This window comes from Salvelinus namaycush, chromosome 9 (assembly GCF_016432855.1).
Source record: "Salvelinus namaycush isolate Seneca chromosome 9, SaNama_1.0, whole genome shotgun sequence".
Lineage (NCBI taxonomy): Eukaryota > Metazoa > Chordata > Actinopteri > Salmoniformes > Salmonidae > Salvelinus > Salvelinus namaycush.
In genome coordinates this window covers 7,457,827-7,470,357 of record NC_052315.1, presented here as the reverse complement: position 1 = coordinate 7,470,357, position 12,531 = coordinate 7,457,827, and positions in this window count along the sequence as shown.

The following is a 12,531-nucleotide window of genomic DNA, read 5'->3' as shown; positions in this document are numbered from 1 at the left end:
TGTAGTAGTAACAGTACTTGCAGTAGTAGTAGTAGTAGTAGTAGTGGTAGCAGTAGTAGCAGCAGTAGTAGTAGCAGTAGTAGTAATAGTAGTGGTAGCAGTAGTAGTAGCAGTAGTAGTAGCAGTTGTAGTAGTAGTAGCAGTGTCAGTACTTGCACCAGTAGTGGTAGTAGTATTAGTAGTAGCAGTAGTAGTAGTAGTATTAGCAGTAGCAGTACTAGCACTAGCACTAGTACTAGCACTAGTAGTAGTAGCAGTAGTAGTTGTAGCAGTAGCAGTAGCAGTAGCATCGGTAGTGGCAGAGGTAGTGGTAGTAGTAGCAGTAGCAGTAGCAGTAGCAGTGGCAGTAGCAGTAGCATCGGCAGTAGTAGTAGTAGTAGTAGTAGCAGTAGCAGTAGTAGCAGTAGCAGTAGCAGTAGCAGTGGCAGTAGCAGTAGCAGTAGTAGTAGTAGTAGTACCAGTAGCAGTAGTATTAGCAGCGGTAGTAGTAGCAGTAGTAGTAGTAGCAGTAGTAGTAGTAGCAGTAGCAGCAGTAGTAGCAGTAGCAGTAGTAGTAGTAGCAGTAGTAGTAGTGGTAGTAGTAGCAGTAGTAGTAGTAGTAGTAGTACCAGTAGCAGTAGTAGTAGTATTAGCAGCGGTAGTAGTAGCAGTAGTAGTAGTAGCAGTAGCAGCAGTAGTAGCAGTAGCAGTAGTAGTAGTAGCAGTAGCAGCGGTAGTAGTAGTAGCAGCGGTAGTAGTAGCAGTAGTAGTAGTAGAAGTAGCAGCAGTAGTAGCAGTAGCATTAGTAGCAGTAGCAGTAGTAGTAGCAGTAGCAGAACTAGTAGCAGTAGCATTAGTAGTAGTAGCAGTAGCAGCGGTAGTAGTAGTAGTAGCAGTAGTAGTAGTAGTAGTAGTAGTAGCAGTAGCAGTAGTAGTAGCAGTAGCAGCACTAGTAGCAGTAGCATTAGTAGCATTAGCATTAGTAGTAGTAGTAGTAGCAGTAGTACCAGTAGTAGTAGCAGTAGCAGTAGTAGTAGTAGCAGTAGTAGCAGCAGCAGTAGTAGTAGTAGTAGTAGCGGTAGTAGTAGTAGTAGCAGTAGTAGTAGTAGCAGTAGTAGTTGCAGTAGCAGTAGCAGTAGTAGTAGTAGCAGTAGCAGTAGCAGTAGCAGCGGTAGTAGTGGTAGTAGTAGTAGTAGTAGCAGTAGTAGTAGTAGCAGTAGCAGTAGCAGTAGCAGTAGCAGCGGTAGTGGCAGTAGCAGTAGCAGCGGTAGTAGTAGTAGTAGTAGTAGTAGTAGTAGCAGTAGTAGTAGTAGCAGTAGTAGTAGCAGTAGTAGTAGTAGCAGTAGCAGTAGCAGTAGCAGTAGCAGCGGTAGTGGCAGTAGCAGTAGCAGCGGTAGTAGTAGTAGTAGTAGTAGTAGCAGTAGCAGTAGCAGTAGCAGTAGCAGTGGCAGTGGCAGTAGCAGTAGCAGCGGTAGTAGTAGTAGTAGTAGTAGTAGTAGTAGTAGTAGTAGCAGTAGCAGTAGTAGCAGTAGCAGTGGCAGTAGCAGTGGCAGTGGTAGTAGTAGCAGTAGCAGTAGTAGTAGTAGTAGTAGTAGCAGTAGTAGTGGCAGTAGCAGTGGCAGTGGCAGTAGTAGTAGTAGTAGTAGTAGTAGTAGTAGTAGTAGTAGTAGTAGTGGCAGTAGCAGTGGCAGTAGTAGTAGTTGTAGCAGTAGCAGTGGCAGAGGTAGTGGTAGTAGTAGCAGTAGCAGTAGCAGTAGTAGTAGTAGCAGTAGTAGTGGCAGTAGCAGTGGCAGTGGCAGTAGTAGTAGTAGTAGTAGTAGTAGTAGCAGTAGCAGTAGCAGTAGTAGTAGTAGCAGTAGCAGTAGCAGTAGCAGCGGTAGTAGTGGTAGTAGTAGTAGTAGTAGCAGTAGTAGTAGTAGCAGTAGCAGTAGCAGTAGCAGTAGCAGTAGCAGCGGTAGTGGCAGTAGCAGTAGCAGCGGTAGTAGTAGTAGTAGTAGTAGTAGTAGTAGCAGTAGTAGTAGTAGCAGTAGTAGTAGCAGTAGTAGTAGTAGCAGTAGCAGTAGCAGTAGCAGCGGTAGTGGCAGTAGCAGTAGCAGCGGTAGCAGTAGTAGTAGTAGTAGTAGCAGTAGCAGTAGCAGTAGCAGTAGCAGTAGCAGCGGTAGTAGTAGTAGTAGTAGTAGTAGTAGTAGTAGCAGTAGCAGTAGTAGCAGTAGCAGTGGCAGTAGCAGTGGCAGTGGTAGTAGTAGCAGTAGCAGTAGTAGTAGTAGTAGTAGTAGCAGTAGTAGTGGCAGTAGCAGTGGCAGTGGCAGTAGTAGTAGTAGTAGTAGTAGTAGTAGTAGTAGTAGTAGTAGTAGTGGCAGTAGCAGTGGCAGTAGTAGTAGTTGTAGCAGTAGCAGTGGCAGAGGTAGTGGTAGTAGTAGCAGTAGCAGTAGCAGTAGTAGTAGTAGCAGTAGTAGTGGCAGTAGCAGTGGCAGTGGCAGTAGTAGTAGTAGCAGTAGCAGTAGCAGTAGTAGTGGCAGTAGCAGTGGCAGTAGTAGTAGCAGTAGCAGTGGCAGAGGTAGTGGTAGAATTAGCAGTAGTAGTAGTAGCAGTAGCAGTAGCAGTGGCAGAGGTAGTGGTAGAATTAGCAGTAGTAGTACTAGCACTAGCACTAGTAGTAGTAACGACCTCTACTAGTCAACCTTCAATCTACTGATCCCCACATTATCAGTAGAGTGTTTGTAGTAAGACGTCACAGAGTCCCACCACTCAGGTTGATTTCTCTCCTGTCTGCTCAGGCCATCCATCTGTATTGACAGCTGTGGCCAACAGAGAGAAAGCCATCATCTACCTGTCAGAGTGTAACAGTATAACTTTAAACCGTCCCCTCGCCCCGACACGGGCGCGAACCAGGGACCTTCTGCACACATCAACAACGGTCGCCCACGAAGCATCGTTACCCATCGCGCCACAAAGGCCGCGGCCCTTGCAGAGCAAGGTGCAACACTACTTCTAGGTTTCAGAGCAAGTGACGTAACTGATTGAAACGCTAGTAGCGCGTACCCGCTAACTAGCTAGCCATTTCACATCCGTTACACTCACCCCTTTCAACCTCCTTCCGCAGCAACCAGTGATCCGGGTCAACAGCATCAATGTAACAGTATAACTTTAAACCGTCCCCTCGCCCCGACACGGGCGCGAACCAGGGACCCTCTGCACACATCAACAACTGACACCCACGAAGCGTCGTTACCCATCGCTCCACAAAAGCCACGGCCCTTGCAGAGCAAGGGGAAACCCTACTTAAGTCTCAGAGCAAGCGACGTAACTGATTGAAATGCTAGTAGCGCGTACCCGCTAACTAGCTAGCCATTTCACATCCGTTACACTAGCAGGTTAATGTTGAGGAGTGTCGTTTCCCCTTTATAGTCCTGTATACCTGCACATTCCTCTCAGGGCTCAGTGTTTTGTTTTCCTAGGTTGGAAGGACACTACCTCTCCAAGTAACAAAATGCACTGCTTCCTTCTGGTTGTTAGCTTGGCTACCTGTGTTTTTCACTGCTGACAAATCTCATTGACTACAACTTCAATATTTGTTTTGCAATGTTTATTGATGGAAATCTTACATTGATCATATTTTAGGTGGATTAATATTTTTTGGGATCGATATTTTTTTGCTTGCAAAGAAAGAATGATACTGTTGGATAAGAATAAAAATGGAGGTCCACACTCTGTAAGGCATGTCAGCACTACCGTGCCTTTAGCAGCTAGGCAGACAGACGGTGTCTTGATACAAGCACCAGCAGACCATTCTCTCCGACACTGCCTTAAGTGGCCCCATCCACAGTATTAACAGCTGCATTCAGCATATTGAGGAAGATGATACTACGGCTTTAATGACCTGCTTCGTTCAACTGTGAAAGTGGAGAACAGAGGAATGCCACATCTGGATCCTCTGGAGAAGCAGTAGCCCTCAATGGGCTAGAGCAGAGTAAGGGAGGCAGTGGGGAAAGCCGTGGGGCTCAAGTATGTATGTGTGTGTGTGTGTGTGTGTGTGTGTGTGTGTGTGTGTGTGTGTGTGTGTGTGTGTGTGTGCGTGTGCGTGTGCGTGCGTGTTTGCGTGTGTGTGTGTGTGTGTGTGTGTGTGTACGTGTGTGCGTGTGAGTGTGTGTGTGTGTGTTTGTGTGTGTGCGTGCTAGGGCTGACACAGTTACCCTAGAACCGTGTAACCGACACTTATGGATGAAGACCGTCATTAAAATCTAATAAAATAACCGTCAACCATTTTTTGGGGTTGAAGACGGGATGGCCGGTCAGTCGTGCGGTTGAGTCCGTTTCTGCTGTAACATGAACTCTACAACTTGAAACTTAATTGCTCCTTGCTGAAACAAGCAAAGTGTTGTAGCAAACGAGTCTTTGGTTGCCCAGCTCAAGGTTTCCCAAAGTCAGCCCTGGGGGAACGTTTTGGTTTTATCCCTAGCACTACACAGCTAATTCAAATAATCAAGCGTGATGATGTGTTGGTTATTTGAATCAGCTGTGTAGTGCTTGGGCAAAAACCAAGACGTGCTCCCAGGGGAGGGGGGGTGGGGCCAGGACCGAGTTTGGGAAATCCTGGGCTAGGTAATGCATGGCCTCCTGAATGGCGCAGTGGTCTAAGGCACTGCTTCTCAGTGCTAGTGGTGTCACTACAGATCCTGGTTCGATCCCGGGCTGTATCACAACCGGCCGTGATCGGGAGTCCCATTGGGCAGTGCACAATTGGCCCAGCGTCGTCAGGGTTATGGGAAGTGTAGGCCGTCATTGTAAAATAAATTGTTCTTAACTGACTTGCCTGGTTAAATCAAAACAAATGCCCCCTCCCTGTAGCACATGCAGTCACTTTGTTTTGCTATTCAAACTTTATTTCGGTGACCGCGGTCATTTTGCTGACCAATAACCATCATAGCCCTAGTGTGTGTGTGTGTATGTGTGTGAATATGTGTGTTTGCAATGAAGGCAGTAGAAGACATTTGACTTGAAGATTAAGAATAACAACCCCCCCAAAAAATGGCCTAAAGTGTTGACTACTCAAAGAATTTACAGGTCTTGACTTTTGCCTGAAATCTTTGGTGTAATTTCTTTGTTTTATTGACAACTTGGTGGTGCCTTCAACAATGCTGTGGCACCGACAAGCTATGTGTCCTTTAAGTTTGAATGTGGGGGTTAACTGCTTTAATGGGAATTAGTTAAGGCCTGTGCACCTGAATGAACAAGGAGAGCTACCTATCGTTGGGTGGACGTATTGTGGTGGACCGAGTGAAAGAACAGTACCTGAGAGCGCCCGTGTGTGTTAGCAGCGCAATTCAACAAAGGCCTATTAATCGCTACGACTAGCGTTGGGTCCGTCAGCTGCACCGTGTTCAAGCGGGTGCTAACATGGCGTTGTGTTTGACAGTCTGTTTAATGTGCCTGCCAGCGGTCCCGTGCACTGTAGGCTATACATTCTGCTGCCGTGCACACATTGTTCCCCACGCACATGAACTTCCCCCATAATTCACACCATAAAGAAAAACCCTGGCAATAAATTACCATTATTCAATTATGAACGCTCCTATTATTTACAGCTGTGTTTAAAGAAATGTAAATTAACCTTGAGTCTTGAGATAATGAATTTAATTACGCTGGCATATATAATGTAAGGGTATTTGAGAATCAAAGGCATATTTTCTTTTAAGATGTTCCCCCGCACTGGTAATGAAGACGGGGACTAAGCAGTGTGTTGCATTTTAAAAGAGGATAATTTCTATTGTTTGGGGAATATTTGTAATCATTCTGAAGCGTGACACGAGTTAGTTTGTGTGTCTGTTTTTTAATGGCTTTTTGTTGTGGGTATTCCATTTGGAAACCAGCCAGGATTCATAATGTTATTCCATTTAATCCAACCATTAATTTCACAATTGACAACCATTTCGTATGGCTCCTAACCTCACATTAACATAACTCATTGGATTTCACACCAAATCAAACATTACCACTGCATCAACCAACCAACAACCAAACTACTTTCTCAGGCCACCACAGTATAGTTTAACACATCTTTTCCTGAGTTGACAGACAGACAAAGAGAATTGGTTGGCGATGGTCGGTTTAGCCTATACAGTAAAAACTTGTTTGGAGATGCAATCATCTAGCATTTTGTTAATAAAGCCGGACCAGTTGTGTGGTGCCCGAGGGCCCGGCCTACTAATCCTGAGACAGGCAGAGTGAATGGTCTGCGGCTCTGGCTTGCCAGCGTCCCTTAGCCCTGGTTGAGAGCACAGTGCTTTGTGGGCTGAATCCATTCTCTCCCAGGGCCAGGCAATAGTGTAAATACTGCTCAGATAGAACCATGCTTTCTCAGGCAGCCATTTTGTTTTCATTAAGCCCCATCATAAACTCTCTGCTCAGACTGAGGCTGCTCAGCACTGAGGTGTGATGGAGTGAGTGTGTGGCTAGTGCTGTGAGAAGCTACACTATACAGTGCCTTCGGAAAGTATTCAGGCCCCTTGACCTTTTCCACATTTTGTTACATTACAGCCTTATTCTAAAATGGGTTAAATAAAACTATTTCCTCAGCAATCTACACATACCCCATAATTTCAAAGCGAAAACAGGTTTTACATTTTTGCAAATGTATTAAAAACAAAAAACAGAAATACCTTATTTACGTAAGTATTCAGACCTGTTTCCATTGATCATCTTTGAGATGTTTCTACAACTTGATTGGAGTCCACTTGTGGTAAAGTCAATTGATTGGACATGATTTGGAAAGGCACACACCTGTCTATATAAGGTCCTACAGATGACAGTGCATGTCAGATCAAAAATCAAGCTATGAGGTCAAAGGAATTGTCCTTAGACAGGATTGTGTCGAGGTACAGATCTGGAGGAGGGTACCAAAAAATTTCTGCAGCATTGAAGGTCCCCAAGAACACGGTGGCCTACATCATTCTTAAAATGGAATACGTTTGGAACCACCAAGACTCTTCCTAGAGCTGGCCTCCTGGCCAAACTGAGCAATCGGGGGAGAAGGGCCTTGGTCAGGGAGGTGACCAAGAACCAGATGGTCACTCTGACAGAACTCTAGAATTCCTCTGTGGAGTTGGGAGAAACTTCCAGAAGGACAAACATCTCTGCAGCACTCCACCAATCAGGCCTTTGGAGAGACCTGAAAAAAGCTGTGCACCAACGCTCCCCATCCAACCTGACAGAGCTTGAGAGGATCTGCAGAGAAAAACGGGAGAAACTTCTCAAATACAGGTGTGCCAAGCTTGTAGCATCATACCCAAGAAGACTCGAGGCTGTAATCGCTGCCAAAGATGCTTCAACAAAGTACTGAGTAAAGGGTCTGAATACTTATGTAAATGTGATTTTTCAGTAATTTTTTAAATTATTAGCAAGAATTTCTAAAAACCTGTTTTTGCTTTGTCATTATGGGGTATTATGTGGAGATTGATGAGGGGAATTTTTTTTTTCATGCATTCTAGAATACGAGTGTGGCGTAACAAAATGTGGGAAAAGTCAAGGGGTCTGAATACTTTCTGAAGGCGTTGTATACCTAAAATCATGCAGGAATGTTAATGTACACTCAGTAAGCAGTTACACCGGCGACAATAAATTAGTAATACCAAAAGCTTACCTTGACTTGGAAGAGTTCCAGTGTTCTGTTGGAAAGTCATAGCTAGCTAGCTAACATAGTTTGAGCAGAGTGTTTCAGTAGGCTAAACTAGCTAGCTACATTTGCTAGCTAAGAAAGTGAAATTGAAAGTGGAAAAAAATGACGTCAGGACCCTGTCTTTCAAAGATAATTCGTAAAAATCCAAATAACTTCACAGATCTTCATTGTAAAAGGTTTAAACACTGTTTCTCATGCTTGTTCAATGACTCATAAACAATTAATGAACATGCACCTGTGGAACGGTTGTTAAGACACTAACAGCTTACAGACAGTAGGCAATTAAGTTCACAGTTATGAAAACTTAGGACACTAAAGAGGCCTTTCTACTGACTCTGAAAAACACCAAAGAAAGATGCCCAGTGTCCCTGCTCATCTGACCACGTGTAACACCTGCACAGAATCGGTACATCTGAACTTGCGGGACTGGTACATAATGGCAACAACAACTGCCCGAGTTACACCAGCAATGCATAATCCCTCCATCAGTGCTCAGTATGTCCGCAATAGGCTGACAGAGGCTGGACTGAGGGCTTGTAAGCCTGTTGTAAGGCAGGTCCTCACCAGATAAACGCGAATACGACCATCACTGGCAACAACGTCGCATATGGGCACAAACCCACCGTCGCTGGACCAGACAGGCCTGGCAAAAAGTGCTCTTCACTGACGAGTCGCGGTTTTGTCTCACCAGGGGGGATGGTCGGATTCGCGTTTATCGTCAAAGGAATGAGCGTTATGAGCCTGTACTCTGGAGCGGGATCGATTTTTGGAGGTGGAGGATCCATCATGGTCTGGGGCAGTGTGTCACAGCATCATCGGACTGAGCATGTTGTCATTGCAGGCAATCTCAACGCTGTATGTTACAGGGAAGGCATCCTCCTCCCTCATGTGGTACCCTTCCTGCAGGCTCATCCTGACATGACCCTACAGCATGACAATGCCACCAGCCATATCTCTCGTTCTGTGCGTGATTTCCTGCAAGACAGGAATGTCAGTGTTCTGCCATGGCCAGCGAAGAGCCCGGATCTCAATCCCATTGAGCACGTCTGGGACCTGTTGGATCAGAGGGTGAGGGCTAGGGCCATTCCCCCTGGAAATGTCTGGGAACTTGCAGGTGCCATGGTGGAAGAGTGGGGTAACATCTCACAGCAAGAACTGGCAAAACTGGTGCAGTCCATGAGGAGATGCACTAAAGTACTTAATACAGCTGGTGGCCACACCAGAGGACTTACTTTTGATTTTGATCCCCCGCCTTTGTTCAGGTACACGTTATTATATTTCTGTTATGTCTGTGGAACCTGTTCAGTTTATGTCTCAGTTGTTGAATCTTGTTATGTTCATACAAATATTTACACATGTTAAGTTTTCTGAAAATAAATGCAGTTGACAGTGAGAGTACGTTTCTTTTTTTGCTGAGTCTATATATTTCTCTCTTGCTTCTCCTTCATTTTAGAAGAAATTAATTAGTTCAAAACTGTTCAAAACTGTCTTCCTCTTTCTTTGAGTCAACTACTCACCACATTTCATGCACTGCAGTGCAAGCTAGGTGTAGCTTATACTTTCAGTTCTAGATTCATTCTCTGATCCTTTGATTTGGTGGACATGTCAGTTCATGCTGCAAGAGCTCTGATAGGCTGGAGGACGTCCTCCGGAAGTTGTCATAATTACTGTGTAAGTCTATGGAAGGGGGTGAGAACCATGAGCCTCCTAGGTTTTGTTGAAGCCATTGTACCCAGAGTAGGACGGAAGCTAGCTGTCCTCCGGCTACACCATGGTGCTACCCTACAGAGTGCTGTTGAGGCTACTGTAGACCTTCTTCGTAAAATAGTATGTTTTAATCAGTTATTTGGTGACGTTATTATATTTAGTTTCGTTTTATCTGAAAAGGGTAACTTTAAAATGTTTTACCATTTACATTTTTATGAAATTCACTGAGGAGGATGGTCCTCCCCTTCCTCTGAGGAGCCTCCACTGGTGTATTTACATTCAAACCTGTCTCACTCTCAGATACACAGTGAAAGCAGCCAGAAGGGCAGGTCTCCCATACAGAAAATAAATATATGGCAATATTTGTATATTACTTATGTTTTATATGGGCATATATGGTGGAAAGATATATGGTGGAAACATATATAGTGGGAAAATATATGGTGGAAAGATATATGGTGGTAAAATATATGGTGGAAACATATATGGTGGAAAAATATATGGTGGAAAATATATGCATGTATAAGTACATATATGTCACATATAAACGAATTGGCCTTTCATATATGTGACATATATTTCTGCCTTATATAGACATACTTATATGCTCATATATGTGACACATGTAGTGTTACAATTTGTATTACATGCAGTTGAAATCGGAAGTTTACATACACTTAGGTTGGAGTCATTAAAACTTGTTTTTCAACCACCACATATTTCTTGTCAACAAACTACAGTATAGTTTTGGCAAGTTGGTTAGGACATCTACTTTGTGCATGACACAAGTCATTTTTCCAACAATTGTTTACAGACAGATTATTTAATTTATAATTCACTGTATCACAATTCCAGTGGGTCAGAAGTTTACATACACTAAGTTGACTGTGCCTTTAAACAGCTTGGAAAATTCCAGAAAATTATGTCATGGCTTTAGAAGCTTCTGATAGGCTATTTGACATCATTGGGGTCAATTGGAGGTATACCTGTGGATGTATTTCAAGGCCTACCTTCAAACTCAGTGCCTCTTTGCTTGACATCATGGGAAAATCAAAAGAAATCAGTTAAGACCTCAGAAAAAAAATGTCTGGTTCATCCTTGGGAGCAATTTCCAAACGCCTGAAGGTACCACGTTCATCTGTATAAACAATAGTACGCAAGTATAAACAACATGGGACCACGCAGCAGTCATACCGCTCAGGAAGGAGACGCGTTCTGTCTCATAGAGATGAACGTACTTTGGTGCGAAAAATGCTAATCAATCACAGAACAACAGAAATGGACCTTGTGGAGGAAACAGGTACAAAAGTATCTCTATCCACAGTAAAACGAGTCCTATATCGACATAACCTGAAAGGCTGCTCAGCAAGGAAGAAGTCACTGCTCCAAAACTGCCATAAAAAAGCCAGAATACGGTTTGCAACTGCACATGGGGACAAAGATCATACTTTTTGGAGAAAGATCCTCTGGTCTGATGAAACAAAAAATAGAACTGTTTGGCCACAATAACCATCATTATGTTTGGAGGAAAAAGGGGGAGGCTTGCAAGCCGAAGAACACCATCGTGGCCATCACAAAGCCCTGACCTCAATTCCATAGAAAATTTGTGGGCAGAACTGAAAAAGCGTGTGTGAGCAAGGCGGCCCACAAACCTGACTTAGTTACACCAGCTCTGTCAGGAGGAATGGGCCAAAATTCACCCATCTTATTGTGGGTAGCTTGTGGAAGGCTACCCGAAACGTTTGACCCAAGTTAAACAAGTTAAAGGCAATGCTACCAAATGCTAATCGAGTGTATGTAAACTTCTGACCCTGAAAGAAATAAAAGCTGAAATAAATAATTCTCTCTACTATTATTCTGACATTTCACATTCTTAAAATAAAGTGGTGATACTAAACTGACCTAAGACAGGGAATTTTTACTAGGATTAAATGTCAGGTATTGTGAAAAACGGAGTTTAAATGCATTTGGCTAAACTTCCGACTTCAACTGTATATGTCCCTTATATGCCATAATATGTTACTTTATATGCTTATATATGTGTGACATATAGTATTAAAATGGTTATTACATATGTATGTCCCCTTAAATGTCACAATACATGTTAACAATGTGTTAACATGTATGTTACAGAGTATTATTTCAGTGATAATGACACCAAAACATAACGGAAAAAAATGACACAAAAACACACAAAAAATTTAATTGAATCCTATTCATTCAATTATTTTTCTCTCATCGCTTTTCAATTCAGCCATTTTACTGTTGTAAGCCATTCCTACTTGTCCTTTTGTTGCACCCGGGAAGTGCTTCATGACAGAATCTGTGGAAGGAAAGCAACCAATAGAAGATAAAGAGAACATAGGGGTTAGGGGTCATACATAGATTTTTGTTATTTTTAATGGAGAAACTTTTATGTGAACAGCTTATCACATTCAGTTTAATAAGAAATCCTTGACCATTAATGCCCTATGTCCAATGATTGATTTGTAAATTCAGTTAAGGGATAGTTAACTTTTATTTTCAGCTTATAGCCAGATGGTTCCTTACCCTGAAAGTAGTCTATAGAGTTAAATAACCACTATTAACTTCTAATTTCCCCCATCACCCACATAGGGTTTTTGTTAGCCACCTGACTATAAGGTGTAAAAAAAAGTTTACATCCCTTTAACATCTTGAAATGATTCAGTTGAAATAGACTCCGACCCTGTTATAGGGTATTCATTTTTAAAGTGATATTGAGAGATCTTTTGAGATTATTGGTCATTGTACTACTTACCCAGAGTCAGATTAACTCATTAATAATGTCTATGTCTCTGTGTGCAGTTTGGAGATGATTGAGTTTGCATACCATGAGTCATAGTCTTTTTAAAATATCATGACAATGCCTGCATACTGTCAAATGCTCATTAGCAATCAATCAACAAAAACCTACTCACCAGTTATTGTAGACACTTTTTCGGTATCCAATCCGTCTTCTTTCTCCTCATCTTCACCCCTTTTAGCTTCACCCTTTTTTCAGGGGTGGCAGGTAGCCTAGTGGTTAGAGTGGCAGGTAGCCTAGTGGTTAGAGTGGCAGGTAGCCTAGTGGTTAGAGTGGCAGGTAGCCTAGTGGTTAGAGTGGCAGGTTTTTATTTTTTATTTTTTTATTTTTTTTATTTCACCTTTAT